Genomic DNA, 26,792 nt, shown 5'->3' with positions numbered 1-26,792 from the left:
TCGGACTTTTGTTTATCATTCGCAATCCCCCCCCCCAAAAAAAAGGAATTAGGAGACTGTTGCCAAATTGTTGTTTGCTAGTTTGTTGCTAGCTTGTTGTTGTTGTTTGCTAGTTTGTCCCTAGCTTGTTGTTTTTTGCTAGTTTGTTGTTAGCTTGTCGTTCTTAACTTGTTGTTGTTTGCTTGTTGTTATTAGCAAGTATGTTGCTAGCATGTTGTTTCTAGCTTGTTTTTGCTTGTTTGTTATTAGCAAGTTTGTTGCTAGCTTGTTGTTGCTAGCTTGTTGTTGTTTGCTTGTTGTTATTAGCAAGTTTGTTGCTAGCTTGTTGTTGTTGTTTGCTATTTTGTCGCTAACTCGTTGTTTTTTGGTAGTTTGTTGTTAGCTTGTTGTTGTTTGCTATTTGTTGTTGTTTGCCAGTTTGTCGCTAGCCTGTTGTTTTTTGCTAGTTGTTAGCGTGTCGTTTTTAGCTTGTTGTTGTTTGCTTGTTGTTATTAGGAAGTTTGTTGCTAGCTTGTTGTTGCTAGCTTGTTGTTGTTTGCTTGTTATTATTAGCTTGTTGTTGCTAGCTCATCGTTTTTCGCTTGTTGTTGTTTGCTTGTTGTTATTAGCAAGTTTGTTGCTAGCTTGATGTCGTGTGCTTGTTATTATTAGCAAGTTTGTTGCCAGCTTTTTGTTGTTGTTTGCTTGTAATTAGCAAGTTTGTTGCTAGCTTGTCGTTCTTAGCTTGTTGTTGTTTGCTTGTTGTTATTAGCAAGTTTGTTGCTAGCTTGTTGTTGTTGTTTGCTAGTTTGTCGCTGGCTTGTTGTTCTTTGCTAGTTTGTTGTTAGCTTGTCGTTTTTAGCTTGTTGTTATTAGCAAGTTTGTTGCTAGCTTGTTGTTGTTTGTGTGTTGTTATTAGCAAGTTTGTTGCTAGCTTGTCATTCTTAGCTTGTTGTTGTTTGTTTGTTGTTATTAGCAAGTTTTTTGCTAGCTTGTTGTTGTTGTTTGCTAGTTTGTCGCTGGCTTGTTGTTTTTTGATAGTTTGTTGTTGTTTTTAGCTTGTTGTTGTTTGCTTGTTGTTATTAGCACATTTGTTGCTAGCTTGTTGTTGCTAGCTTGTTGTTGTTTGCTTGTTGTTATTAGCAAGTTTGTTGCTAGCCTGTCGTTCTTAGCTTGTTGTTGTTTGCTTGTTGTTGTTTGCTTGTTGTTATTAGCAAGTTTGTTGCTAGCTTGTCGTTCTTAGCTTGTTGTTGTTTGCTTGTTGTTGTTTGCTTGTTGTTATTAGCAAGTTTGTTGCCAGCTTGTTGTTGTTGTTTGTTAGTTTGTCGCTAGCTTGTTGTTTTTTGCTAGTTTGTTGTTAGCTTGTCGTTTTTAGCTTGTTGTTGTTTGCTTGTTGTTATTAGCAAGTTTGTTGCTAGCTTGTTGTTGTTTGCTTGTTGTTATTAGCAAGTTTGTTGCTAGCTTGTCGTTCTTAGCTTGTTGTTGCTTGCTTCTTGTTATTAGAAAGTGTGTTGCTAGCTTTTTGTTGTTGTTTGCCAGTTTGTTGCTAGCTTGTTGTTTTTTGCTAGTTTGTTGTTAGCTTGTCGTTCTTAGCTTGTTGTTGTTATTAGCAAGTTTGTTGCTAGCTTGCTGTTGCTAGCTTGTTGTTAATAGGTTGTTGTTGTTTGCTTGTTGTTATTAGCAAGTTTGTTGGTAGCTTGTTGTTGTTTGCCTGTTGTTATTAGCAAGTTTGCTGCTAGCTTGTTGTTACTAGTGTGTTGTTGTTTGCTTGTTGTTATTAGCAAGTTTGTTGCTAGCTTGTTGTTGATAGTTTGTTGTTGTTTGCTTGTTGTTATTAGCAAGTTTGTTGCTAGCTTGTTGTTGCTTGCTTGTTGTTGTTGTTTGCCTGTTGTTATTAGCAAGTTTGTTGCTAGCTTGTTGTTGTTAGCTTTTTGTCATTAGCAAGTTTGTTGCTAGCTTGTGCTTGCTAGCTTGTTGTTGTTTGCTTGATGTTATTAGCAAGTTTGTTGCTAGCTTGTTGTTGTTAGCTTGTCTTTGTTTGCTTGTTGTTATTAGCAAGTTTGTTGCTAGCTTGTTGTTGTTTGCTTGTTGTTATTAGCAAGTTTGTTGCTAGCTTGTCATTCTTAGCTTATTGTGTTTGCTTGTCGTTCTTAGCTTATTGTTGTTTGCTTGTTGTTATTAGCAAGTTTGTTGCTAGTTTGTTGTTGTCTGCTTGTTATTAGCACGTTTGTTGCTAGCTTGTTGTTGCTAGCTTGTTGTTGTTTGCTTGTCGTTATTAGCAAGTTTTTTTCTAGCTTGTCGTTCTTAGCTTGTTGTTGTTTACTTGTTGTTATTAGCAAGTTTGTCGCTAGCTTGTTGTTGTTGTTTGGTCGTTTGTCGCTAGCTTGTTGTTTTTTTACTATTTTGTTGTTAGCTTGTCGTTCCTAGCTTGTTGTTGTTTGCTGGTTGTTATTAGCAAGTTTGTTGCTAGCTTGCTGTTGCTAGCTTGTTGTTGTTTGCTTGTTGTTATTAGCAAGTTTGTTGCTAGCTTGTCGTTCTTAGCTTGTTGTTGTTTACTTGTTGATATTAGCAAGTTTGTTGCTAGCTTGTTGTTGTTAGCTTTTCTTTGTTTGCTTGTTGTTATTAGCAAGTTTGTTGCTAGCTTGTTGTTGTTTGCTTGTTGTTATTAGGAAGTTTGTTGCTAGCTTGTTGTTAATAGGTTGTTGTTGTTTGCTTGTTTTTATTCGCAAGTTTGTTGCTAGCTTGTCGTTCTTAGCTTGTTGTTGCTTGCTTGTTGTTATTAGAAAGTTTGTTGCTAGCTTGTTGTTGTTGTTTGCTAGTTTGTCGCTAGCTTGTTGTTTTTTGCTAGTTTGTTGTTAGCTTGTCGTTGTTAGCAAGATTGTTGCTTGCTTGCTGTTGCTAGCTTGTTGTTGTTTGCTTGTTGTTATTAGCAAGTTTGTTACTAGCTTGTCGTTCTTAGCTTATTTTACCAAGCTAGCAAGTTTGTTGCTAGCTTGTTGTTAATAGGATGTTGTTGTTTGCTTGTTGTTATTAGCAAGTTTTTTGCTAGCTTGTTGTTGTTGTTTGCTAGTTTGTCGCTAGCTTGTTGTTTTTTGCTAGTTTGTTGTTAGCTTGTCGTTCTTAGCTTGTTTTTATTAGCAAGTTTGTTGCTAGCTTGCTGTTGCTAGCTTGTTGTTGTTTACTTGTTGTTATTAGCAAGTTTGTTGCTAGCTGGTCGTTCTTAGCTTGTTGTTATTAGCAAGTTTGTTGCTAGCTTATTGTTAATAAGTTGTTGGTGTTTGCTTGTTGTTATTAGCAGGTTTGTTGGTAGCTTGTTGTTGGTAGCTTGGTGTTGTTTGCTTTTTGTTATAAGCAAGTTTGCTGCTAGCTTGTTTTTGTTTGCTTGTTGTTATTAGCAAGTTTTTTGCTAGCTTGTTGTTGTTGTTTGCTAGTTTGTCGCTAGCTTGTTGTTTTTTGCTAGTTTGTTGTTAGCTTGTCGTTCTTAGCTTGTTTTTATTAGCAAGTTTGTTGCTAGCTTGCTGTTGCTAGCTTGTTGTTGTTTACTTGTTGTTATTAGCAAGTTTGTTGCTAGCTGGTCGTTCTTAGCTTGTTGTTATTAGCAAGTTCGTTGCTAGCTTATTGTTAATAAGTTGTTGTTGTTTGCTTGATGTTATTAGCAGGTTTGTTGGTAGCTTGTTGTTGGTAGCTTGTTGTTGTTTGCTTTTTGTTATAAGCAAGTTTGCTGCTAGCTTGTTTTTGTTTGCTTGTTGTTATTAGCAAGTTTGTTGCTAGATTGTCGTTCTTAGCTTGTTGTTATTAGCAAGTTTGTTGCTAGCTTGTTGTTAATAGGTTGTTGTTGTTTCCTTGTTGTTATTAGCAAGTTTGTTGCTAGCTTGTCGTTCTTAGCTTGTTGTTGCTTGCTTGTTGTTATTAGAAAGTTTGCTAGTTGCTAGTTTGTTGTTGTTGTTTGCTAGTTTGTCGCTAGCTTGTTGTTTTTTGCTAGTTTGTTGTTAGCTTGTCGTTCTTAGCAAGTTTGTTGCTATCTTGCTGTTGCTAGCTTGTTGTTGTTTGCTTGTTGTTATTAGCAAGTTTGTTGCTAGCTTGTCGTTCTTAGCTTGTTGTTATTAGCAATTTTGTTGCTAGCTTGTTGTTAATAGATTGTTGTTATTAGCAAGTTTGTTGCTAGCTTGTTGTTAATAAGTTGTTGTTGTTTGCTTGTTGTTATTAGCAAGTTTGTTGCTAGCTTGTTGTTAATAGGTTGTTGTTGTTTGCTTGTTGTTATTAGCAAGTTTGCTGCTAGCTTGTAGTTGTTTGCTTGTTGTTATTAGCAAGTTTGTTGCTAGCTTGTAGTTGTTTGCTTGTTGTTATTAGCAAGTTTGTTGCTAGTTTGTTGTTGTTTGCTTGTTGTTATTAGCACGTTTGTTTTTTGCGTGTTGTTGTTTGCCTGTTGTTATTAGCAATTTTGTTGCTAGCTTGTTGTTGCTAGTTGTTGTTGTTTGCTTGTTGTTATTAGCAAGTTTGTTGCTAGCTTGTAGTTGTTTGCTTGTTGTTATTAGCAAGTTTGTTGCTAGTTTGTTGTTGCTAGTTTGTTGTTGTTAGCTTGTTGTTATTAGCAAGTTTGTTGCTAGCTTGTTGTTGCTTGCTTGTTGTTGTTTGCCTGTTGTTATTAGCAATTTTGTTGCTAGCTTGTTGCTGCTAGCTTGTTGTTGTTTGCTTGTTGTTATTAGCAAGTTTGTTGCTAGCTTGTAGTTGTTTGCTTGTTGTTATTAGAAAGTATGTTGCTAGCTTGTTGTTTGCTTGTTGTTATTAGCAAGTTTGTTGCTAGCCTGTCGTTCTTAGCTTATTGTTGTTTGCTTGTCGTTCTTAGCTTATTGTTGTTTGCTTGTTGTTATTAGCAAGTTTGTTGCTAGTTTGTTGTTGTTTGCTTGTTATTATTAGCAAATTTGTTGCTAGCTTGTTGTTGCTAGCTTGTTGTTGTTTTCTTGTTGTTATTAGCAAGTTTGTTTCTAGCATGTCGTTCTTAGCTTGTTGTTTGCTTGTTGTTATTAGCAAGTTTGTTGCTAGCTTGTTGTTTTTTGCTAGTTTGTGTTAGCTTGTCGTTTTTAGCATGTTGTTGTTTGCATGTTGTTATTAGCAAATTTGTTGCCAGCTTGTTGTTTTTTGCTAGTTTGTGTTAGCTTGTCGTTTTTAGCATGTTGTTGTTTGCTTGTTGTTATTAGCAAGTTTGTTGCTAGCTTGTAGTTGTTTGCTTGTTGTTATTAGCAAGTTTGTTGCTAGTTTGTTGTTGCTAGTTTGTTGTTGTTTGCTTGTTGTTATTAGCAAGTTTGTTGCTAGCTTGTTGTTGCTTGCTTGTTGTTGTTTGCCTGTTGTTATTAGCAATTTTGTTGCTAGCTTGTTGCTGCTAACTTATTGTTGTTTGCTTGTTGTTATTAGCAAGTTTGTTGCTAGCTTGTAGTTGTTTGCTTGTTGTTATTAGAAAGTATGTTGCTAGCTTGTTGTTTGCTTGTTGTTATTAGCAAGTTTTTTGCTAGCCTGTCGTTCTTAGCTTATTGTTGTTTGCTTGTCGTTCTTAGCTTATTGTTGTTTGCTTGTTGTTATTAGCAAGTTTGTTGCTAGTGTGTTGTTGTTTGCTTGTTATTATTAGCAAATTTGTTGCTAGCTTGTTGTTGCTAGCTTGTTGTTGTTTTCTTGTTGTTATTAGCAAGTTTGTTTCTAGCATGTCGTTCTTAGCTTGTTGTTTGCTTGTTGTTATTAGCAAGTTTGTTGCTAGCTTGTTGTTTTTTGCTAGTTTGTGTTAGCTTGTCGTTTTTAGCATGTTGTTGTTTGCATGTTGTTATTAGCAAATTTGTTGCCAGCTTGTTGTTGTTGTTTGCAAGTCTGTTGCTAGCTTGTTTTTTTTTGCTAGTTTGTTGTTAGCTTGTTGTTTTTAGCTTGTTGTTGTTTGCTTGTTGTTATTAGCAAGTTTGTTGCTAGCTTTTTGTTGTTTGCTTGTTGTTATTAGCAAGTTTGTTGCTAGCTTGTCGTTCTTAGCTTGTTGTTGCTTGCTTGTTGTTATTAGAAAGTGTGTTGCTAGCTTGTTGTTGTTGTTTGCCAGTTTGTTGCTAGCTTGTTGTTTTTTGCTAGTTTGTTGTTAGCTTGTCGTTCTTAGCTTGTTGTTGTTTGCTGGTTGTTATTATCACGTTTGTTGCTAGCTTGCTGTTGCTAGCTTGTTGTTGTTTGCTTGTTGTTATTAGCAAGTTTGTTGCTAGCTTGTTGTTCTTAGCTTGTTGTTGTTTGCTTGTTGTTATTAGCAAGTTTGTTGCTAGTTTGTTGTTAATAGGTTGTTGTTGTTTGCTTGTTTTTATTAGCAAGTTTGTTGCTAGCTTGTCGTTCTTAGCTTGTTGTTGCTTGCTTGTTGTTATTAGAAAGTTTGTTGCTAACTTGTTGTTATTGTTTGCTAGTTTGTCGCTAGCTTGTTGTTTTTTGCTAGTTTGTTGTTAGCTTGTCGTTCTTAGCTTGTTCTTATTAGCAAGTTTGTTGCTAGCTTTTTGTTGTTTGCTTGTTGTTATTAGCAAGTTTGTTGCTAGCTCGTTGTTGTTGTTGTTTGCTTGTTGTTATTAGCAAGTTTGTTGCTAGCTTGTTGTTGCTATCTCGCGGTGCATTGCCCGTTGATGAGTATTATTGATCCGCCAATTAGCCCCGGGGTCAAAGTTGGGCCAGGATTGAAAAGGAGCGATTATGCTTTGACCTTTTTCACTTCCGACAGCCACCGTTTGGCTGTTCACGTGCGCGAGTTCGATTCCGTGCCTTTTCTAGTACCCGGAATGGTGTCGGCGTTCTATTCCGGTGCGACAGCCGGCCGGCCGGCAAGCAACAGAGCAAGGGGACGGCATGTGGGAATGTCGCGGCAGAGCGAAGGCTGAGCTGGGCGGCGGAAGCGGAGCCGGCGGTTCTCCAGTTTCAGGGGCCACGGGGTCGTTTAGTCCGGTGCCAGTGTTGCTAGCGTGCTTGCTAGCTGGCGGCATTCCAGGACATCAACACTGTGGTTTTAAATTTCACACCTTGTAATACACCTTCCACTCCCCCTCCAATAAAACAAGCGTCAGTGACGCAACTTTGATGTTTCTTTCAAGAAGTGTGCTTTCCCCGAACCACAACTTTACACCTCAGCAAAAAAAAAAAAAAAAAAAAAACACGAGTCATCATTTCTCTGACTGATATACTCTGGCTTTGAGTGACAGCAAACTGACAGGTGAAGGAACATTTGACGAGTGAAGTGATCAGTAATAAATGCAGGTGTGACACCCGCGTGAAGGTGACCCCCTCGTCATGGCCACAAGTCCCATGACACGTTTGTGCTGCAAAATTGTTGTTTTGTTATTGTAGCTCAAGTCATGGCAGTTTTTATGTTTGTACCTGTTGTTGATACTATGACCCAGCTGTTATTCAGCACCAGACCACACCACCTTGTTCCAATCTTTTGGGCCGCAAAAAGGTTTTCATTTTGTTATTATACTGTATATATATATATATATATAAATATATATATATATATATATATATATATATATATATATATATATATATATATATATATTTCCGCTAATCAATTTAAAACCTCTTCTCACTCCTGCGCTTACCAAAGACATGCGGTAAAAGTAAGCATAAGCTAATTATTTTAAAACCTCTTCTCACTCCGCCACTTACCAAAGACATGCAGTAAAAATTTGAGTGTGATGTAAGCTTGGACCTTAAATCCTACTAAAAAGCTCTTAATCTTCTTCCGTTTATGCGATTTCAAATTACCGGTATTGAAATAAATTATTTTGAAAATGATGACGGGGGAAGTGTCACTCGTGACATCACGAGTTTGACCAGGCGGTAGTACTAAGCATGCGCTAATTATTTTGGGACGCGAGTTTGACCCGGCAGTAATTCAAGGCAGGCGCATACTATATGCCCTGCGGCAATTCAAGGAAATACAGTGTTTATTTTAATAATTTAAATATTTGTAAAAAATAAGGGCCCTCACAGGTATATTATTTTATTTATTTTAGTTATTTAAATATTTGCAAAGATAAGGGGCCACACAGGTATAGTATTATATACATTTTTTTAGTCATTTAAATATTTATAAAGATAATGGGCCACACAGCTATATTATTTATAATATTTATATTTGTTATTTAAATATTTGCAAATATAAGGGGCCACACAGGTATATTATTACATTATTAATTTTAATCATTTAAATATTTGTAAAGATAAGGGGCCACACAGCTATATTATTATATTATTTATTTTAGCTGTTTAAATATTTTTAAAGATAAGGGGCCACACAACTTTATTATTATATTATCTAATTTAGTTATTTAAAGTTTTGCATAAATAAGGGGCCAAAAGAATATATTGTTATTTATTTTAGTAACTTAAATATTTGTAAAAATAAGGGCCCACACAGGCATATTATTATATTATTTATTTTAGTTGTTTAAATATTTGCAAAAATAAGGGGCCACACAGCTATATTATTATATTATTTATTTTAGTTGTTTAAATATTTTTAAAGATAATTGGCCACAAAGGTATGTTATTATATTTATTTTAGTAATTTAAATATTTGTAAAATAAGGGCCCACACAGCTATATTATTATAATATTTATATTAGTTGTTGAAATATTTGCAAATATAAGGGGCCACACAAGTATATTATTACATTATTCATTTTAATCATTGAAATATTTGTAAAGAAAAGGGGCCACTCAGCTGTATTATCATATTTATTTTAGCTGTTTAAATATTTTTAAAGATAAGGGGCCACGCAACTATATTATTATATTATCTCTAATTTAGTTATTTAAATTTTTGCAAAGATAAGGGGCTAAAAGAATATATTGTTATATTATTTATTTTAGTAATTTAAATATTTGTCGTAATAAGGGCCCACAAAAGGTGTATTATTATATTATTCATTTTAGTCATTTAAATATTTTTACAGAAAAGGGGCCACACAGCTATATTATTATATTATTCCTTTTTAATAATTTACATATTTGTAAAGTTAAGGGGCCACACAGGTATATTACTATATTATTTATTTAAGTTGTTTAAATATTTTTAAAGATAAGGGGCCATACAACTATATTATCTAATGTAGTTATTTAAATTTTTGCAAAGATAAGGGGCTAAAAGAATATATTATCATTTATTTTAGTAATTTAAGTATTTGTAAAAATAAGGGCCCACACAGGCATATTATTATATTATTTATTTTATTTGTATCAATATTTTTTAAAGATAATGGGCCACACAGGTATGTTATTGTATTTATTTTAGTAATTTAAATATTTGTAAAAATAAGTGCCCACACAGGTATATTATTACATTATTCATTTTAATCATTTAAATATTTGTAAAGATAAGGGGCCACACAGCTATATTATTATATTATTTATTTTAGCTGTTTAAATATTTTTAAAGATAAGGGGCCACACAACTTTATTATTATATTATCTAATTTAGTTATTTAAATTTTTGCAAAGATAAGGGGCTAAAAGAATATATTGTTATTTATTTTAGTAATTTAAATATTTGTAAAAATAAGGGCCCACACAGGCGTATTATTATATTATTTATTTAAGTTGTTTAAATATTTTAAAAGATAATGGGCAACACAGGTATGTTATTATATTTATTTTAGTAATTTAAATATTTGTAAAAATAAGGGCCCACACAGCTGTATTGTTATATTATTTATTTTAGCTGTTTAAATAATTGTAAAGATAAGGGTCCACACAACTTTATTATTATATTATCTAATTTAGTTCATTACATTTTTGAAAAGATAAGGGGCTAAAATAATATATTATTTATTTTAGTAATTTAAATATTTGTAAAAATAAGGGCCCACACAAGCATATCATTATATTATTTATTTTAGTTGTTTAAATATTTGCAAAAATAAGGGGCCTCACAGCTATATTATTATATTATTTATTTTGGTTGTTTAAATATTTTTAAAGATAATGGGCCACACAGGTATGTTATTATATTTATTTTAGTCATTTAAATTGAGGGTCTGCTGGGAACGTCTGGCAGAGTCTCCTGTCCGAGAGAGTTTCAATTCCCACCTCCGGAAGAACTTTGAACATGTCACGAGGGAGGTGCTGGACATTGAGTCCGAGTGGACCATGTTCCGCACCTCTATTGTCGAGGCGGCTGATCGGAGCTGTGGCCGCAAGGTAGTTGGTGCCTGTCGGGGCGGCAATCCTAAAACCCGATGGTGGACACCAACAGTGAGGGATGCCGTCAACCTGAAGAAGGAGTCCTATCGGGTCCTTTGGGCTCATAGGACTCCGGAGGCAGTGGACAGGTACCGACAGGCCAGGCGATGTGCAGCTTCAGCGGTCGCGGAGGCAAAAACTCGGACATGGGAGGAGTTCGGGGAAGCCATGGAAAACGACTTACGGACGGCTTCGAAGCGATTCTGGACCACCATCCGCCGCCTCAGGAAGGGGAAGCAGTGCACTATCAACACCGTGTATGGTGCGGATGGTGGGCTGCTGACCTCAACTGCGGATGTTGTGGATAGGTGGAAGGAATACTTCGAAGACCTCCTCAATCAAAACCAACACGTCTTCCTATGAGGAAGCAGTGCCTTGGGAATCTGTGGTGGACTCTCCTATTTCTGGGGCTGAGGTTGATGAGGTAGTTAAAAAGCTCCTCGGTGGCAAGGCCCCGGGGTGGATGAGGTCCGCCCGGAGTTCCTTAAGGCTCTGGATGCTGTGGGGCTGTCTTGGTTGACAAGACTCTGCAGCATCACGTGGACATCGGGGGCGGTACCTCCGGATTGGCTGACCGGGGTGGTGGTCCCTCTCTTTAAGAAGGGGGACCGGAGGGTGTGTTCCAACTATCGTGGGATCACACTACTCAGCCTTCCCGGTAAGGTTTATTCAGGTGTACTGGAGAGGAGGCTACGCCGGATAGTCGAACCTCGGATTCAGGAGGAACAGTGTGGTTTTCGTCCTGGTCGTGGAACTGTGGACCAGCTCTATACTCTCCGCAGGGTTCTTGAGGGTGCATGGGAGTTTGCCCAACCAGTCTACATGTGCTTCGTGGACTTGGAGAAGGCATTCGACCGTGTCCCTCGGGAAGTCCTGTGGGGAGTGCTCAGAGAGTATGGGGTATCGGACTGTCTTATTGTGGCGGTCCGCTCCCTGTACGATCAGTGCCAGAGCTTGGTCCGCATTGCCGGCAGTAAGTCGAACACATTTCCAGTGAGGGTTGGACTCCGCCAAGGCTGTCCTTTGTCACCGATTCTGTTCATAACTTTTATGGACAGAATTTCTAGGCGCAGTCAAGGCGTTGAGGGGTTCCGGTTTGGTGACCGCAGGATTAGGTCTCTGCTTTTTGCAGGTGATGTGGTCCTGATGGCTTCATCTGACCGGGATCTTCAGCTCTCGCTGGATCGGTTCGCAGCCGAGTGTGAAGCGACTGGAATGAGAATCAGCACGTCTAAGTCCGAGTCCATGGTTCTCGCCCGGAAAAGGGTGGAATGCCATCTCCGGGTTGGGGAGGAGACCCTGCCCCAAGTGGAGGAGTTCAAGTACCAAGAAGTTTTGTTCACGAGTGGGTGAAGAGTGGATCGTGAGATCGACAGGTGGATCGGTGCGGCGTCTTCAGTTGTACCGATCCGTTGTGGTGAAGAAGGAGCTGAGCCGGAAGGCAAAGCTCTCAATTTACCGGTCGATCTACGTTCCCATCCTCACCTATGGTCATGAGTTTTGGGTCATGACCGAAAGGATGAGATCACGGGTACAAGCGGCCGAAGTGAGTTTCCTCCGCCGTGTGGCGGGGCTCTCCCTTAGAGATAGGGTGAGAAGCTCTGCCATCCGGGAGGAACTCAAAGTAAAGTCGCTGCTCCTTCACATCGAGAGGAGCCAGATGAGGTGGTTCGGGCATCTGGTCAGGATGCCACCCGAACGCCTCCCTGGGGAGGTGTTTAGGGCACGTCCAACCGGTAGGAGGCCACGGGGAAGACCCAGGACACGTTGGGAAGACTATGTCTCCCGGCTGGCCTGGGAACGCCTCGGCATCCCCCGGGAAGAGCTGGACGAAGTGGCTGGGGAGAGAGAAGTCTGGGTTTCCCTGCTTCGGCTGTTGCCCCCGTCACCCAACCTCGGATAAGCAGAAGAAAATGGATGGATGGATGGATGAATGGATGGATGGATAATTTAAATATTTGTAAAAAATAAGGGCCCACACAGGTGTATTATTATATTATTTATTTTAGTCGTTTAAATATTTCTAAAGATAAGGGGCCACACAGGAGTGTTATTATATTATTTATTTTAGTAATTTAAATATTTGTAAAAAATAAGGGCCCACACAGCTATATTATTAGATTATCTATTTTAGTTGTTTAAATATTTTTAAAGATAAGGGGACACACAGGTATATTATTATATGATTTATTTTGTAATTTAAATATTTGCAAAGATAAGGGGCCATAAAAGTATATTATTGTATTATTTATTTTACTCATTTAAATATTTGTAAAAAAAAAAAAAAAAAAAAAGGGCCCACACGGGTATATTATCATATTATTATATTAATTATTTTAGTTATTTAAATATTTGCAAAGATTCTGATCAACTGATCAATAATCAATGAGTCCTGCCTGCGTGTGTTTTAAATGGCGGCGTGCTGGCTTCCTTAACGGCCACATGTGTGTGCGCCACGGCGGCCCGTCTTGTCAGCTCAGGTTAACCTGACGCTGAGTGGCCATTCCCCCCCGAGGCCGCCGGGGCCCACGAGGCGGCCTCTCTCTCATCAGCGGCATTAGGCCGCCGTGCGTGATGGCTGCTGACCGCCGGCGCCGGCCCAGCGTGCCCGCCGATGATGCCGGGTCCCGGGCTAACTTCCTGCCAGGAGCGGCGCTCGCTGTCCTGCTGTGAACGAGTCGGCGCGGGCGACGGCAAAGATAGTCGCTAATTTGTGCCGGCCCTCATCAAGGACACCCCGCTAAAACGCCGGCGTGACTCTGAGTCATCGACCGGCGAGGAGATCAGGACAAAGTATTCCAACAAACTTTCCGCTTCTAACTCAACCCATCTTTTTGTGAACAAAGCCAGATATTAGCATGCTAGGCTAACGATTAAAGACAGGTTTACATTCCGGCATCAACGGTGCCCATATTTGGCATTTATAACTACGTTGGTATCATCCTTTTTAATCCGTATCAGCCTTCAACAAAATAAAAAAATATATACACTGCAGTGGTGGTCGCCTACATTACGTCTCTTCTGCTTAAACGTCAAAACTTCAATTTTTTTTTTTGCCGGGAAATCCAGTTTTTGTCCTTCTTCCCTAGCGTTTTCCCGTTTTGTTTTGCTTTGGCTGCCGCCGCGATGAAGTCGCTCAACGTGCCTCCGCCCGCAACACTCGGAGCGCGGGCTCATTAAAGGAGCGCCACGAGTTTCATGATCAATCAAATAAAAACGTGTCGGAGGGGGACGGGCGTGAAAAAAAAAATGCTACATTTTGTGTCGATATCTTGACAAATAGGCCCTGCGATGAGGTGGAGACTTGTCCAGAGTGTACTCCGCCTTCCGCCGGATTGTAGCTGAGATAGGCACCAGCGCCCCCCGTGACCCCAAAGAGAATAAGCGGTAGAAAAGGTAAGGATGGATGGATGGATCTTGACAAATATCAGCTGATTATTACAAATAAAGGAGGGCAGGCAGCAGCTCACACATTCTCATACTTTCTGTAACATGCAGGAAGAAATTATCTTGAAAAATGTCTCAACTATAATCGACGTGAAGGAGCCCAGAATTGTTTTTTTATTTAAATGTTGACCATATTTCAGAAACCTTACAATCCATAAAGTGTTATAAAATGTTATAAAACTTTAGGTCTTATATCGGCTAATACTGAGTATTCAAAAAACATACATTTGATGTCAAATGTTAACTAAAAATATTTTTATCAGGGATGGGTACCGAATTCAGCCCCTTTTTATTGGCAGCGACAGAACCCCGGTGGGGCCCCGATTCACATAAAACCCAACAATACCTGGGTCAACTCTACAGCTATTCACACTTCGGCACTTGGCGATCACTCCAGCAGCACTGAGAGCCGACACAGCCAAACCACCTCTAGGTAATGTTGCCGTTTTTAATGCCGACAAGGCAATGGACTAAAAAAAAAAAAACCTTTCAAATGTAAGCAAAGTACACTTTTCCAAAAATGTGCTAACTTGACGCTAATATATGAAAAAAAAAAAAAAACAGGTCTGGACTACAGGCAGGCCAGTCTAGTACCCGCACTCTTTTACTATGAAGCCACGCTGTTGTCACACATGTCTTTGCATTGTCTTGCTGAAATAAGCAGGGGCATCCATGAAAAAGACGTTGCTTGGATGACAACATTTGTTGCTCCAAAACCTGTATGTGCCTTTCAGCATTAATGGTGCCTTCACAGGCGTGTAAGTTACCCATGCCTTGGGCACTAATACACCCCCATAATACCATTATAGATGCTGGCTTTTCAACTTTGCGCCTAGTACAATCCGGATGGTTCTTTTCCTCTTTGGTCCGGAGGACACGGCGTACACAGTTTCCAAAAACAATTTGAAACGTCGACTTGCCAGACCACAGAACACTTTTACAATTTGCATCAGTCCATCTTAGATGAGCTCGGGCCCAGCGAAGCCGGCTGCGTTTCTGGGTGTTGTTGATAAATGGCTTTGGCTTTGCATAGTAGAGTTTTAACTTGCACTTACAGATGTAGCAATGAACTGTAGTTACTGGTAGTGGTTTTCTTAAGTCTTCCTGAGCCATGTGGTGATATCCTTTACACACTGATGTTGGTTTCTGACGCAATACCGCCTGAGGGATCCAAGGTCACAGGCATTCAATGTTACGCGCAGTGATTTTTCATGATTCTCATAACCTTTTGATGGACCGTAGATAGTGAAATCACTAAATTCCTTGTAATAGCTGGTTGACAAATGTTGTTCTTAAACTGTTGGACAATTTGCTCACGCATTTGTTTATGCTATTGACATGTTTTTGCTTTGATATTATTAACTTGTTATGTTGTTAACAGGTCAGAGTTTTGATGTTAGTAACATGTTATAGTTCTTCTGAAGTGTTCCTGATCCCATGTGGTGATATCCTTTACACGCTGATGTCACTTTTTGATGCGTTACTGCTTGCGGGATCCAAGGTCCGTAATATCATCGCTTACGTGCAGTGATTTCTCCAGTTTCTCTAAAACTTTTGATGATATTACGGACCATAGATCGTGAAATCCCTAAATTCCTTGCAATAGCTGGTTAAGAAATGTTGTTCTTAAACTTGGACATTTTGCTCACGCATTTGTTCACAAAGTGGTGACCCTCGCCCCGTCCTTGTTTGTGAATGACTAAGCATTTCATGGAAGCGGCTTTTATACCCAATCATGGCACCCACCTGTTCCCAATTAGCCTGTTCACCTGTGGGATGTTCCAAATAAGTGTTTGATGACCATTCCTCAACTTTTCTCAGTCTTTTTTGCCACTTGTGCCAGCTTTTTTGAAACATACTGCAGGCATCAAATTCCAAATGAGCTAATATTTGCAAAAAATAATAAAGTTTTCCAGTTGTAGCATCAAATATCTTGTGTTTGCAATCTATTCAATTAAATATAGGTTGAAAAGGATTTACAAATCATTGTATTCTGTTTTTATTTACCATTTACACAATGTGCCAACCTCACTAGTTTTATACATTGGCTTTGCTATTAACATGCTATTGATTAGCATTAGCAATTTCAACATCCTCCAAATGTGCTCATGAAAACTACAACTAAGATGGTGCGTGATAAGTACAATACTTACAGTGTTAACACTTTTTAGGGCGCGACGAAAAAATTGGATTCGGCAAAGACTGAACTGACCAGCCAACAAACCATAACCTGCACACTACTGCCATCTAGTGTCTCCGAATAGCAACTGCAATTGCAACCTAATGTCACTCTTGCAAATGATAATGTGATGACAATAAAACAAGATATGACTTTTTTTTAAATAAATATATATATATATATATATATATATATATATATATAATAACACTCAAAAGTATGTGAATGGTTCTTTCTTGATGTGAAAAGGAAGGTTTTATTCGGTTCTTGTCAAACTGTGTTTGAAGTACAGCGGTACCTGGTTCTACAAATTTGATAAGTCCTGTGACCGTAGCTTGTACTTTCAAATAGTCCATCAATCCATCCAAATCCAGTTTGTCCCTAACTCGTATTTCGAATAAGCGTCGCCCATTGAAATGAATTCAAATCCCTTCAAACAAACTTTTAAGTGTCAAATACTTTATTAAAACAGTACAATACTGTAGGTTGAGGGGCGACTTGTCCAGGGTGTATCCCGCCCTCCGCCCGATTATAACTGGGATTGGCTCCAGCGACCCCGTAGGGAATAAGCGGTAGGAAATGGATGGATGGATGGACATTATAATACTGTAGGATGTACTATAGAAAGTACAATAGCTTTATGAAGTAGTTACCATATTTCCTTCCAGTCAAACACACCATCAGCAGCTTCTCCATACTTTTATGGATAAATGGTTGGATAACGTTAACCTTAGCTTGCGTCGTGAACTCATTCAGGTTCAGTACGGTGCCGACTCGCAGTGTTATGCTCCGCCAATTTAGCTGTCACATTTTTTGGATGATCGCTTTCTTTAATTCCACAAACATGGTCCACTTTTTCTTCTCAGCACTGTCCCTTCACACTCAATCTCTTCTTTGTTTGGAAAAACAAAATTGAGTCCATCTCTCGCTGCAAGCTAACACCAGCGAGCAAGACGGGATTTTTGGTTCCATCTTCGAGGGGACACTACGCCAACTAGTGGTGGGGAGGATCATAACTTCATTTTTAGCTCACAGCCTAAAGCATAACAAGTAGGACTGTGACTCTTTGGATTCAATTTGATTGGTAATCGATTCTCAAATTCAAACGTAACAAACATACAGACTGAGGTGACGTTCCACAAAGGTTCTATAATGTGTGCATACGTGTGGTTTCTCCCTCATCAATAACCGGTAAAGATGTTGGGGTTTCTGGGCAGTGACCCCTCCCACCAGGACAAAAACACAACGTCTGGAAAAGCTGAAGTGACACCGGCTGCCCCCTTTGTGCACACGTGACATGGCAGCGGGCTGACACCGTGCCCCCTCTAGGGTCTGGTCTTCCTGTCGGGATCAGGGGCCCAAACTAGGTCAGGGGGGCGGGGACACGGTGGAGGTGGAGGTGGAGGGCGGGGGAGGGGTGCTGAATATTAAGAAAATATGTCGCACTTTGTTGAAGCGTCACTTTTTTACAGGTCAATCTGTGAGGGCCGTCTGCTGGAAGGTCACAGGTTTGAAGCCAGCACTCAGCTGACGATACCAGGTACGATAAAGGACGATACAAAGTAGGATGTAGGGTAAGACACTAGGTAGGATACAAGGTAGGATAAAGGACGGTACAAGATACGATACAAGGTACGATAGAGGACGATACAAGGTAGGATACAAGGTAAGATACTAGGTATGATACAAGGTAGGATAAAGGACGGTACAAGATACGATACAAGGTACGATAGAGGACAATACAAGGTATGATAAAGGACGATAAAGGGTAAGATATAAGGTAGGATACAAGGTAGGATAAAGGACGGTACAAGGTAGGATACAAGGTAAGATACTAGGTAGGATACAAAGTAGGATAAAGGATGGTACCAGGTAGGATACAAGGTAAGATACTAGGTAGGATACAAGGTAGGATAAAGGACGGTACAAGATACGATACAAGGTATGATAGAGGACAATACAAGGTACGATAAAGGACGATACAAGGTAGGATACAAGGTAAGATACTAGGTAGGATAAAGGACGGTACAAAATACGATACAAGGTACGATAGAGGGCAATACAAGGTACGATAAAGGACGATACAAGGTAGGATACAAGGTAAGATACTAGGTAGGTTAAAGGACGGTGCAAGATACGATACAAGGTACGATAGAGGACGATAAAGGGTAAGATATAAGGTAGGATACTAGGTAGGCTAAAGGACGGTACAAGGTACGATACAAAGTACGATAGAGGACGATACAAGGTAAGATACAAGGTAGGATAAAGGACGATAAAAGGTGGATACAAGGTTAGATACCAGGTAGGATACAAAGTAGGATAAAGGATGAAACAAGGTAAGATACAAGGTACAATCCTAGGTAGAATAAAGGACTGTACAAGGTATGATAAAGGACGATACAAGGTACGATAAAGGACTATACAAGGTACGATAATGGTAGGATACAAGGTAGGATAAAGGACGGTACAAGGTACGATACAAGGTACGATAGAGGACTATACAAGGTACGATAATGGTAGGATACAAGGTATGATAAAGGGCGGTACAAGGTAGGATAAAGGATGATGCAAGGTACGATAGAGGACGATAAAAGGTATGATAAAGGATGATACAAGGTAGGTAACAAGGTATGATAAAGGATGATACAAGATTAGATAATAGGTAGGATACAAGGTATGTTAAAGGACGGTACAAGGTACGATAGAGCACGATAGAGCACGATACAAGGTACGATAAAGGACGATACAAGGTACGATACTAGGTAAGATACCAGGTAGGATACAAGGTAGGATGCAAGGTATGATAAAGGACGATGCAAGGTAGGATAAAGGATGATACAAGGTGCGATAAAGCACGATATAAGGTAAGATACTAGATACGGTGCAAGGTAGGATAAAGGACTGTACAAGGTACGATAAAAGACGATACAAGGTACGATAAAGGATGATACAAGGTACGATAAAGGCGGGATACAAGGTAAGATAAAGGATGATACAAGGTACGATAAAGCATGGCACAAGGTCAGATACTAGGTAGGATCAAGGACAATACAAGGTACGATAGAGGATGATACAAGGTACGGTAAAGGACGATACAAGGTAGGATACAAGGTAGGATACTATGTAAGATACAAGGTATGATAAAGGATGATACAAGGTACGATAAAGCACGATACTAGGTACAATACAAGGTAGGATAAAGGACTGTACAAGATAAGATAAAGGATGATAATGATATAAGGTACGATAGAGGACGATACAAGGTAGGATGAAGGACAATACTAGATTGGATAAATGCTTATACAAGATACGATAGAGGACGATACAAGGTAGGATACAAGGTATGATAAAGGCACTTTATGATAGTGACCCTGCACTAATAATAGTGACATAACACTTTATGATAGTGACACTACACTTTCTAATAGTGGCATTAAACCTTATGATAGTGACATTACACTTTATGATAATGACACTACACTTTATGATAGTGACACTACACGTTATAATAGTGACATTACACTTCATGATAGTGACACTACACTTAATAATAGTGACATTACAATTCATGATAGTGACACTACACTTTATGATAATGACTCTACACTTTATAACAGTGACATTACACTTTATGATAGTGACACTACACTTTATAATAGTGACATTACACTTTATGATAATGACACTACACTTTATGATAGTGACATTACACTTTATGATAGTGACATTACACTTCATGATAGTGACACTACACGTTATAATAGTGACATTACACTTTATGATAGCGACAATACACTTTATAAAAATGACTCTACACTTTATAATAGTGACATTACACTTTATGATGATGACACTACACTTTATAATAGTGACATTACACTTTTTGATAGTGACACTACACTTTATGATAGTGACATTACACTTCATGATAGTGACAATACACTTTATGAAAATGACTCTCCACTTTATTATAGTGATTTTACACTTTATGTTAATGACACTACACTTTATAATAGTGACATTACCCTTTTTGACAGTGACACTACACTTTATGATAGTGACATTACATTTTATGATAGTGACACTACATTTTATAATAGTGACATTACACTTTATGATAGTGACACTACATTTTATAATAGTGACACCAAACTTTATAATAGTGAAATTACACTTTATGATAGTGACACCACACTTTATAATAGTGACACTACACTTTAAAATAGTAACATTACACTTTATGATAGTGACACTACACTTTATAATAGTGACATTACACTTTATGATAGTGACATTACACTTTATGAAAATGACTCTACACTTTATAATAGTGACATTACCCTTAACGATAATGACACTACACTTTATAATAGTGACATTACACTTTTTGATAGTGACACTACACTTTATGATAGTGACATTACACTTCATGATAGTGACACTACAATTTATGATAATGACTCTACACTTTATAATAGTGACATTACACTTTATGATAATGACACTACACTTTATAATAGTGACATTACACTTTATGATAGTGATATTACACTTTATGAAAATGACTTTACACTTTATAATAGTGACATTACACTTTATGATAGTGACACTACACTTAATAATAGTGACATTACAATTCATGATAGTGACACTACAATTTATGATAATGACTCTACACTTTATAATAATGAGATTACACTTTATGATAATGACACTACACTTTATAATAGTGACATTACACTTTATGATAGTGACACTACACTTTATGCTAGTGACATTACACTTTATGATAGTGACACTACACTTTGTGATAGTGACATTACACTTTATGATAGTGACACTACACTTTATAATAGGGACATTACACTTTATGATAGTGACACTACACTTTATAGTAGTGACACCAGACTTTATAATAGTGACATTACACTTTATGATAGTGACACTACACTTTATAATAGCGACACTACACTTTATAATAGTAATATTACACTTTATGATAGTGACACTACACTTAATAATTGGGACATTACACTTTATGATAGTGACATTACACTTTATGAAAATGACTCTACATTTTATAATAGTGACATTACAATTAACGATAATGACACTACACTTTATAATAGTGACATTACACTTTGTGATAGTGACATTACAGTTAATGATAGTGACACTACAATTTATGATAACGACTCTACACTTTATAATAGTGACATTACACTTTATGATAATGACACTACACTTTATAATAGTGACATTACACTTCATGATAATGACACTACACTTTATAATAGTGACATTACACTTTATGATAGTGACATTACACTTTATGAAAATGACTCTAAACTTTATAATAGTGACATTACACTTTATGATAATGACACTACACTGTATAATAGTGACATTACACTTTATGATAGTGACATTACACTTTATGATAGTGACACTACACTTTATGCTAGTGACATTACACTTTATGATAGTGACACTACACTTTGTGATAGTGACATTACACTTTGTGATAGTGACACTACACTTTGTGATAGTGACACTACACTTTATAATAGTGACATTACACTTTATGATAGTGACATTACACTTTATGATAGTTGCATTAAACTTTTTGATAGTGACATTACACTTTATATTAGTGACATTACACTTTATGATAGTGACACTACACTTTATAATAGTGACATTACACTTCATAATGGTGACATTACACTTTATAATAGTGACACTACACTTTATAATAGTGACACTACACTTTACAATAGTAACATTACACTTTATGATAGTGACATTACACCTTATGATAGTGACACTACACTTTATAATAGTAACATTACACTTTATGACAGTGACACTACACTTTATGATAGTGACACTACAATGGGCCACAGTATCGCTCCTTGAGTTTCATAATGTTTCGATGCTTCAGTGTGGTTTCAGCCATCACTAAGGTTGTCGGCCATCTTGTAAACACTGCCACACAGACTAATCTCCTTTCACACAGTTGCCTTCTTTAACAAATGTTTTCACACAAATGTATGTGGAGCATCTTTCATTTATATTTTACACTTTTTCGTTTTGCAAAAAGTCCTTCCATCCATGGCGTCCCTACCTGCGCCCGTGCTTGCCACCTACCTGCCCCCGTGCTTGCCACCTGGTTCGCATCCCTCACTTGGGCGGCCTGGACCCAGCTGGACCTGAAGCGTTGCCACGGACACCCAGCATCATATTCTGCAGCCAAAGGGGCGGATCCATTTTCTGCAACATCAATCATCTCGCCAGTACGATGAACATGTTGTCAAGTGATGAAGCGCCACCTCCGGACCACATCAGCACCATCAGAGGGATCGGGGTCTGGCAGGTCCAAGACCCCCACCCCCCTCACCCCCCCGTCACAAGCTGACCCTTACATTTAATTAATTAAAATTAGCATCTGTCCCCTTGGCATTGACTTGTTACGTCGCATACAATCAGCTTGTGTATCCTGCCCTGCCCCCCGGCCCTGGTCCTCACCAGGCCCCACACCCTAATTAGACCATGGGGGGAGGGGGGGGGGGGAGATGAAGGATCTGGACAAGGAGTACAGAGGGGGGAGGGGGGGCACAAAGAGTCTTGCTGGGTTGAGCCCCTGGGGGTAAGGGGGTATTTATACATGTGATGGGGGGGTCTCTGTGTTGTTAACCTCCTCATCTTCATCATCTTCATCGTCATCTTCATTATCTTTATCATCTGCATCATCTTCATCGTCATGTTCATTGTCTTTAACATCGTCTCCATCGTCTCAACTTTGTTGACTTCCTCATCTTCATAGTCTTCGTCGTCTTCATCATCCTCATTGTCGTCTTCGTCTAAAATCATCATCTTCATCGTCTGCATCATCTTTATCGTCGTCTTCATCATCTTCATCGTCTTAAATAAATAAATAAATGGGTTGTACTTGTATAGCGTTTTTCTACCTTCAAGGTACTCAAAGTGCTTTGACACTACTTCCACATTCACACACACATTAACACACTGATGGAGGGAGCTGCCATGCAAGGCGCTAACCAGCACCCATCAGGAGCAAGGGTGAAGTGTTTTGCTCAAGGACACAACGGACGTGACGAAGTTGGTACTAGGTGGGGATTGAACCAGGGACCCTCGGGTTGCGCACGGCCTCTCTTCCACTGCACCACGCCGTCCACGGCCACTCTGCCACTGCGCCAAATCATCATTTTCATTGTCTTCGTCGTCTTCATCGTCTTCGTCATCTTCATTGTCTTCATCATTTTCATCGACTTCATCGTCGTCTTCATCGTCTTAAACCATCATTTTCATCGTCTTCGTCGTATTCATTATCTTCATCGTCTTCATCATCTTCATCTTTTCCATCGTCTTTGTCGTCTTCATCGTCTTTGTCATCTTCATCATCTTCGTTGCCTTCATTACCTTTATTATCGTTTTCATCATCTTCCTAATCATCATCATCTTCGTCGTCTTCATCATCGTCTTCATCACTGTCTTCATCGTCATCAGCTTCATTGTCTTCATTGTCTTCATCGTCTTCTTCATCATCATCATCATCTTCATCTACTTCATCGTCATCTTCGTCTTTATCATCATCTTCATCATCGTCTTCGTCATTTTCATCTACTTCATCATCTTCGTCTTTATCGTCTTGAACTTTATCTTCTTCTTCATCATCTTCATTGTCTTCATCATCTCCTTCTACATCGTCGTTATCATCTTCATCTACTTCATCATCATTATTTTTGACTTCATCATCTTTATCATCATCTTCATTTTTTTCATTATCATCTTCATCGTCTTTATCGTCTTCTTCATCATTATCGTCGTCTTCATCATCTTTATCATCATCTTCATCGTCTTAATTGTCTTAATTGTCTGGGGCGGCATAGCTCGGTTGGTAGAGTGGCCGTGCCAGCAACTTGAGGGTTGCATTTTCGATTCCCGCTTCCGCCATTCTAGTCACTGCCGTTGTGTCCTTGGGCAAGGCACTTTACCCACCTGCTCCCAGTGCCACCCACACTGGTTTAAATGTAATTTAGATATTGGGTTTCACTATGTAAAGCGCTTTGAGTCATTAGAGAAAAGCGCTATATAAATATAATTCACTTCACTTAATTGTCACGGCGTGGCGCAGTGGCAGAGTGGCCGTGCGCAACCCGAGGGTCCCTGGTTCAAATCCCACCTAGTACCAACCTCGTCACGTCCGTTGTGTCCTGAGCAAGACACTTCACCCTTGCTCCTGATGGGTGCTGGTTGGCGCCTTGCATGGCAGCTCCCTCCATCAGTGTGTGAATGTGTGTGTGAATGGGTAAATGTGGAAGTAGTGTCAAAGCGCTTTGAGTACCTTGAAGGTAGAAAAGCGCTATACAAGTACAACCCATTTATCATTCATCATCTTCATTATCGTCTTCATTATCATCTTCATCATCTTCATCATCACCTTCGTCTTCATCATCATCTTCATCGTCTTCAATGTCTTTATCATCGTCTTCATCGTCTTCCTCTCCGTTATCATCATCTACGTCTTTATCGTCTTCATCTTCTTTATCATCATCTTCATCTTCTTAGCATCTTCATCATCTTCATTGTCTTCATCATCGTCTTTATCGTCTTCATCATCGTCTTCATCATCGTCTTTCCATCTTCTTCACCATCATCATCATTTTCGTCTTCATCATCTTTATCATCATCTTCATCGTCTTCATCATCGTCTTCATCATCATCTTTATCGTCTTCCTCATCATCATCATCATTTTCGTCTTCATCATCTTTATCATCATCTTCATTGTCTTTATTGTCTTCATCATCTTCATCATCGTCTTCATCGTCTTCCTCATCGTCTTCATCATTTTCATCTTCTTCATCATCATCTTCGTCTTCATTTTCTTCATCTTCTTTACCAACGTCTTCATCATCATCTTATTCATCTTCCTCATCGTCATTATCATCTTCATCTGCTTCATCATCTTCATTATCATCTACATCGTCTTCATTGTTTTTATCGTCGGCTTCATTTTCTTCATCATCGCCTTCATCATCTTCATTGTCTTCATCATCATCTTCATCCTCACTGAAAGCACCATAACTTCACTGCGCAATACAACTTTGAACTGGTGTCAGCATGTACACCAGGACCAGGGTCTCTGAGGGTCCAGGTCCAAGTCCTCACCTGGAAACCACCGGTCTGCATTTGGCAACTTCTTCTGAACCTGCCGGAGAGAAAAACCTCCAAGGGGACGCATTTTGACACAAAAATCTTATTTGCCTGTCAGGGCCATCTGAGAAGGCCTCGCTGGCCTAACATAACCAGAAAACATGATCATAATTAAAAATAAAAGTATTTTTTATGTACGTTCAAAGTATTCATTTTCTTACCATGTCATATTATGCTCCTTCCAGCTTTTTATCCAATCAGAATTCAGCTAGCTTATGTTGCCATGCTGTACCAAATCTTCCAGAGACCTTCAGAATCAACAATGCGGGAGTCCGTGCACTGTCAGTGAACGGACACATACATTTGATAGACAGTAGCCATAGCCAATCAGATCACAAGTTGTTGTCAGTAAGGCCTTCTAGATGGCTTCACGTTGAACGTGACATTTACGCGTCCTGTGATTGGATATTCACCGGGATTGTTAGCGGATGGATGTGAAAACCCATAGAGTTGAGAAACAGTTGCGATAGCCAATCAGATCGCAAGTTGTTGACAGGAGCCAGATGTTAACGAGACTGTGATTGGATACTCAAATGTCATTCCAAAGTGAGCATCCAATCACACGTTTCAATTTATCAGGAAGTGTTTACCCACAAAGAAGGAGAACAAAACCTTGATTAGGTGGCAGATATGTGTAGTGATGTTATGAGCAAGGTAACATAAGAACTCCATTACCCAGCATGCCACAGCAGTGAAGAGCATGTGCAGTGGTTTAGGTCGGATGTAGACATGCAGCGGGATGTGTTTGATGAGCACGCTGTGGAGTAAACTTTGAGAACTCCGCCAACACGCCTCGTCTGCATCTTTTATGATTAGACAAGACAACACATATATTAGCACGGCCATTTTCAAGAAGGATATTTCAAGAAAAACTACATCTTGTCAGACCGTGTCGGCCAACCCCCGGAAGCTTGAATGGATTCTACAGATTGAGATCAAATATTCTATTTCTTTATTTTTTTTCACGTTTAATATGTTTTTTGCAATTTTAATTCTGACAGTACTATATAAGATATATTTTAATTGCCGATGCGGGTTTATTGATTTTTAAATGCGCCAGAAAAAAAATTGTTTTGCACACTGTTAATGTGATTCAATGGACAGTAAATGTGTTTCTGTATAGTATTTCTCCAGCAATGGTCATGTGGTGACGTCAATGATGGTATTTTGAGAGGTAAGTGTCAGAATAATTGTATGTAAGTTATCCCTAAACTTTGTGTTTCTATGAGTTCCTGGTGAGCAGACAAAAGCTGTCCTTGATCTTACCAATCAAAAGGCTTGTAAAACTCCACTGTGTAGGATGGGAAGCGACATGAAGGCCAAAACACCTCAGAGTCATATGATTTGATAATTGACACCGACTAAATGTTAGCAAAATGCTAACATTTGCATGCTAGGTTTTATATACATATATATATATATGTATTAATTGGATTATCCAGAGAATAGTGCTCGATACCGTGGTAGAGCGCAATATGTATGTGTGGGAAAAATCCCAAGACTACTTCATCTCTACAGAACTGTTTCATGAGGGGTTCCCTCAATGGTCAGGAGATTTTAATGGAAGCATTCACATACAATGGTTTATATAGGGCACATAGTGGGTAGGTACAGGCAGGCGTAGGGGCGTGGTGATTGGCTCATGTGTTACCTAGGAGGTGTTTCCGTCTGTGACGGCATGCTGATATGATTTCACTGCGCTTG

The 26,792-nt window shown here is 38.9% G+C and overlaps 1 long non-coding RNA gene across 1 annotated transcript in view; it reads left to right on the top strand.

Annotated features, from left to right (window-relative positions):
* Window positions 1–22,692, top strand: part of LOC133557566 (uncharacterized) — a 79,055-nt gene extending 56,363 nt beyond the window's left edge. Inside the window, exons 3-4 of the long non-coding RNA XR_009807795.1 lie at window positions 17,320–17,387; window positions 21,954–22,692. This is a non-coding gene — a long non-coding RNA (uncharacterized LOC133557566). The remainder of the gene's footprint in view (window positions 1–17,319; window positions 17,388–21,953) is intronic.
* The last annotated feature ends 4,100 nt before the right edge of the window (window positions 22,693–26,792 follow it).

This window comes from Nerophis ophidion, linkage group LG08 (assembly GCF_033978795.1).
Source record: "Nerophis ophidion isolate RoL-2023_Sa linkage group LG08, RoL_Noph_v1.0, whole genome shotgun sequence".
NCBI lineage: Eukaryota > Metazoa > Chordata > Actinopteri > Syngnathiformes > Syngnathidae > Nerophis > Nerophis ophidion.
This window is presented reverse-complemented; position numbering and strand designations above follow the sequence as displayed.